Source organism: Oncorhynchus keta, chromosome 13, assembly GCF_023373465.1.
Source record: "Oncorhynchus keta strain PuntledgeMale-10-30-2019 chromosome 13, Oket_V2, whole genome shotgun sequence".
NCBI classification, from domain to species: Eukaryota; Metazoa; Chordata; class Actinopteri; order Salmoniformes; family Salmonidae; genus Oncorhynchus; species Oncorhynchus keta.
The window spans coordinates 2,792,385-2,796,808 of NC_068433.1; the positions used below are offsets into that span (position 1 = coordinate 2,792,385).

The window sequence follows — 4,424 nt, forward strand, 5'->3', positions numbered from 1 at the left end:
TAGGTGCTGCTGTAGGCCCTCCTTGGTTGGTGACAGAAGCATCCCATCAGCAAACAGCAGACATTTGACTTCGGATTCTAGCAGGGGAGGCCGGGTGCTGCAGACTTTTCTAGTGCCCGCGCCAGTTCTTGATATATATGTTGAAGAGGGTGGGGCTTAAGCTGCATCCCTGTCTAACCCTTTCCCTCTGTGAAGAAATGTGTGTGTTTTTTGCCAATTTTAACCGCACACTTGTTGTTTGTGTACATGGATTTTCTCTCTCTCTCTCTCTCACTCCCCCCCTCTCTCTCTGTCTCTCTCCTCTCTCTGCCCCCCATCCCTGCCCCCCCTCTCTCTCTCTCTCTCTCTCACTCCCCCTCTCTCTCTCTCTCTCACTCCCCCCTCTCTCTCTTTGTCTCTCCCCATTCAATTCAATTCAAGGGTCTTTATTGTCATGAGAAACATATGTTAACGTTGCCAAAGCAAGTGAGGTAGATAATAAACAAAAATTAAATAAAAATGAACAGTAAACATTACACTCACAAGAGCCTTGGGGTCGTAGCTTGAAACCCGGAACACACACACTGACCGGTTGATTGATGTGTGTGTAATCTATAGGTGTGTGTAATCTATAGGTGTGTGTGTGTGTAATCTATAGGTGTGTGTAATCTATAGGTGTGTGTAATCTATAGGTGTGTGTGTGTAATCTATAGGTCTGTGTAATCTATAGGTATGTGTGTAATCTATAGGTGTGTGTGTGTAATTTATAGGTTTGTGTGTAATCTATAGGTCTGTGTGTGTGTGTGTAATCTATAGGTGTGTGTGTAATCTATAGATGTGTGTGTGTAATCTATAGGTGTGTTTGTGTGTAATCTATAGGTGTGTGTGTAATCTATAGATGTGTGTGTGTAATCTATAGGTGTGTGTGTAATCTATAGGTGTGTGTGTAATCTATAGGTGTGTTTGTGTGTAATCTATAGGTGTGTGTGTAATCTATAGATGTGTGTGTGTAATCTATAGGTGTGTGTGTAATCTATAGGTGTGTTTGTGTGTAATCTATAGGTTTGTGTGTGTGTGTGTGTGTGATCTATAGTTGTCTGTGTGTAATCTATAGATGTGTGTTGTGTGTAATTTATAGGTTTGTGTTTCTTGTTTATGGCACAAATGGTTTTGCATGACTGTTAGCATAGCTAGCTAGTTAACTAACTTGACAAGAGATGCGAAAAGGCTAGTCTGGACCCAATTCAGGTTAATAGTTTATTTTTATGTAAGCCAGGATGGGATCAGCTGCGTGCTGGCTGCAGGGTAGCCTTGTGGTTAGAGCATTGGACTTGTAACCAGAAGGTTGCAAGTTCAAACCCCAGAGCTGACAAGGTACAAATCTGTCGTTCTGCCCCTGAACAGGCAGTTAACCCACTGTTCCTAGGCCGTCATTGAAAATAAGAATTTGTTCTTAACTGACTTGCCTAGTTAAATAAAGGTAAAATAAAAATTAAAAAAATGCGCGATTCATTTGCAGTCTGGACGTGGAGGGGTGAACATCTCCTGTTCTGGCTGCAGCTGGAAGGGACTGCTGCGCGAGGACTGTGAGTGTTTTGGGATGGGGGTGAGGCCCACGGCAGCACCCGCTGGCTCGTTGAGAAGAGTAAGAACGATACGTGCTTTCACGTCAGAGTCTCCAATAACACCAGAAAAAGTCGCTAGATTTGTCGCTAATCGCTTCTTTGAAAATGTGTTGCTAGTGGGTTCTGAAATACTCGCTAAATATAGAAACAACGTCTCTCAGTTGGCAACACTGCACCTGCTGTCATCGGATACTTCTTTTGCATATTGCGACGAGTGCGCACGTTTTTTTGAATGTTAAATGACGAGAGACAGAGGTATCTCAAGCACCCCGGTAAAACACAAGAGTTGCAGTAGCGAACATTTACCAACAGATGGCGTCACTGTGCCATTTTACACCCATAACACACGTCACCATGAATGAAAATCCCCTTCTCTCCCTTTGCTCCCGTCAGCCCTGGTAGCTCGCCGTGATCGTATAGTGGTTAGTACTCTGCGTTGTGGCCGCAGCAACCCCGGTTCGAATCCGGGTCACGGCATTGAAATACACAATGTCACGGCATATGGGTTGTTTTGAATGAATAGAGTAGCTAATGATATTTCAGAAATAATTGTAAATGTCACCTAAGAAAAGGCAGCACCCACGAACATAAATCATCTCAAAACAGACTGCCACATTTATAGACCTCAGCTCAACAGTCCTTCCTGTTTGGCCCTGTCCGGGGGAGTCATCGGATGGGGCCACAGTGTCTCCTGACTCCTCCTGTCTCAATCTCCAGCAGCGTGGTACATGTATGCACCTCTGCTGTACATGACCTGAGTCAGTTTGGTGAGCAGTGCTACAGCTACAGCTACAGCAAAACAGCCTCTGTTGTCTCGTGTGTTGTGTTGATCTAGCATGGTTAGTGGAGACCCCTGGTAAGATGGTGTGTTGATCTAGCATGGTTAGTGGAGACCCCTGGTAAGATGGTGTGTTGATCTAGCATGGTTAGTGGAGACCCCCTGGTAAGATGTTGTGTTGATCTAGCATGGTTAGTGGAGACCCCTGGTAAGATGGTGTGTTGATCTAGCATGGTTAGTGGAGACCCCTGGTAAGATGTTGTGTTGATCTAGCATGGTTAGTGGAGACCCCTGGTAAGATGGTGTGTTGATCTAGCATGGTTAGTGGAGACCCCTGGTAAGATGGTGTGTTGATCTAGCATGGTTAGTGGAGACCCCCGGTAAGATGGTGTGTTGATCTAGCATGGTTAGTGGAGACCCCTGGTAAGATGGTGTGTTGATCTAGCATGGTTAGTGGAGACCCCTGGTAAGATGGTGTGTTGATCTAGCATGGTTAGTGGAGACCCCTGGTAAGATGGTGTGTTGTTGATCTAGCATGGTTAGTGGAGACCCCTGGTAAGATGGTGTGTTGATCTAGCATGGTTAGTGGAGACCCCTGGTAAGATGGTGTGTTGATCTAGCATGGTTAGTGGAGACCCTGGTAAGATGGTGTGTGTGTTGATCTAGCATGGTTAGTGGAGACCCCTGGTAAGATGGTGTGGTTAGTGTTGATCTAGCATGGTTAGTGGAGACCCCTGGTAAGATGGTGTGTTGATCTAGCATGGTTAGTGGAGACCCCTGGTAAGATGGTGTGTTGATCTAGCATGGTTAGTGGAGACCCCTGGTAAGATGGTGTGTTGATCTAGCATGGTTAGTGGAGACCCTGGTAAGATGGTGTGTTGATCTAGCATGGTTAGTGGAGACCCCTGGTAAGATGGTGTGTTGATCTAGCATGGTTAGTGGAGACCCCTGGTAAGATGGTGTGTTGATCTAGCATGGTTAGTGGAGACCCCTGGTAAGATGGTGTGTTGATCTAGCATGGTTAGTGGAGACCCCTGGTAAGATGGTGTGTTGTGTTGATCTAGCATGGTTAGTGGAGACCCCTGGTAAGATGGTGTGTTGTGTTGATCTAGCATGGTTAGTGGAGACCCCTGGTAAGATGGTGTGTTGTGTTGATCTAGCATGGTTAGTGGAGACCCCTGGTAAGATGGTGTGTTGTGTTGATCTAGCATGGTTAGTGGAGACCCCTGGTAAGATGGTGTGTTGATCTAGCATGGTTAGTGGAGACCCCTGGTAAGATGGTGTGTTGATCTAGCATGGTTAGTGGAGACCCCTGGTAAGATGGTGTGTTGATCTAGCATGGTTAGTGGAGACCCCTGGTAAGATGGTGTGTTGATCTAGCATGGTTAGTGGAGACCCTGGTAAGATGGTGTGTTGATCTAGCATGGTTAGTGGAGACCCCTGGTAAGATGGTGTGTTGATCTAGCATGGTTAGTGGAGACCCCTGGTAAGATGGTGTGTTGATCTAGCATGGTTAGTGGAGACCCCTGGTAAGATGGTGTGTTGATCTAGCATGGTTAGTGGAGACCCCTGGTAAGATGGTGTGTTGATCTAGCATGGTTAGTGGAGACCCCTGGTAAGATGGTGTGTTGATCTAGCATGGTTAGTGGAGACCCTGGTAAGATGGTGTGTTGATCTAGCATGGTTAGTGGAGACCCCTGGTAAGATGGTGTGTTGATCTAGCATGGTTAGTGGAGACCCCTGGTAAGATGGTGTGTTGTGTTGATCTAGCATGGTTAGTGGAGACCCCTGGTAAGATGGTGTGTTGTGTTGATCTAGCATGGTTAGTGGAGACCCCTGGTAAGATGGTGTGTTGATCTAGCATGGTTAGTGGAGACCCCTGGTAAGATGGTGTGTTGATCTAGCATGGTTAGTGGAGACCCCTGGTAAGATGGTGTGTTGATCTAGCATGGTTAGTGGAGACCCCTGGTAAGATGGTGTGTTGATCTAGCATGGTTAGTGGAGACCCCTGGTAAGATGGTGTGTTGATCTAGCATGGTTAG

The 4,424-nt window shown here is 46.2% G+C and overlaps 1 non-coding gene across 1 annotated transcript; it reads left to right on the top strand.

Annotated features, from left to right (window-relative positions):
• The first annotated feature begins 2,009 nt into the window (after positions 1-2,009).
• trnah-gug (transfer RNA histidin (anticodon GUG)) lies at positions 2,010-2,081 on the top strand. Its single transcript has one exon. It is a non-coding gene; the product is annotated as a tRNA-His (tRNA).
• Positions 2,082-4,424: the final 2,343 nt, after the last annotated feature.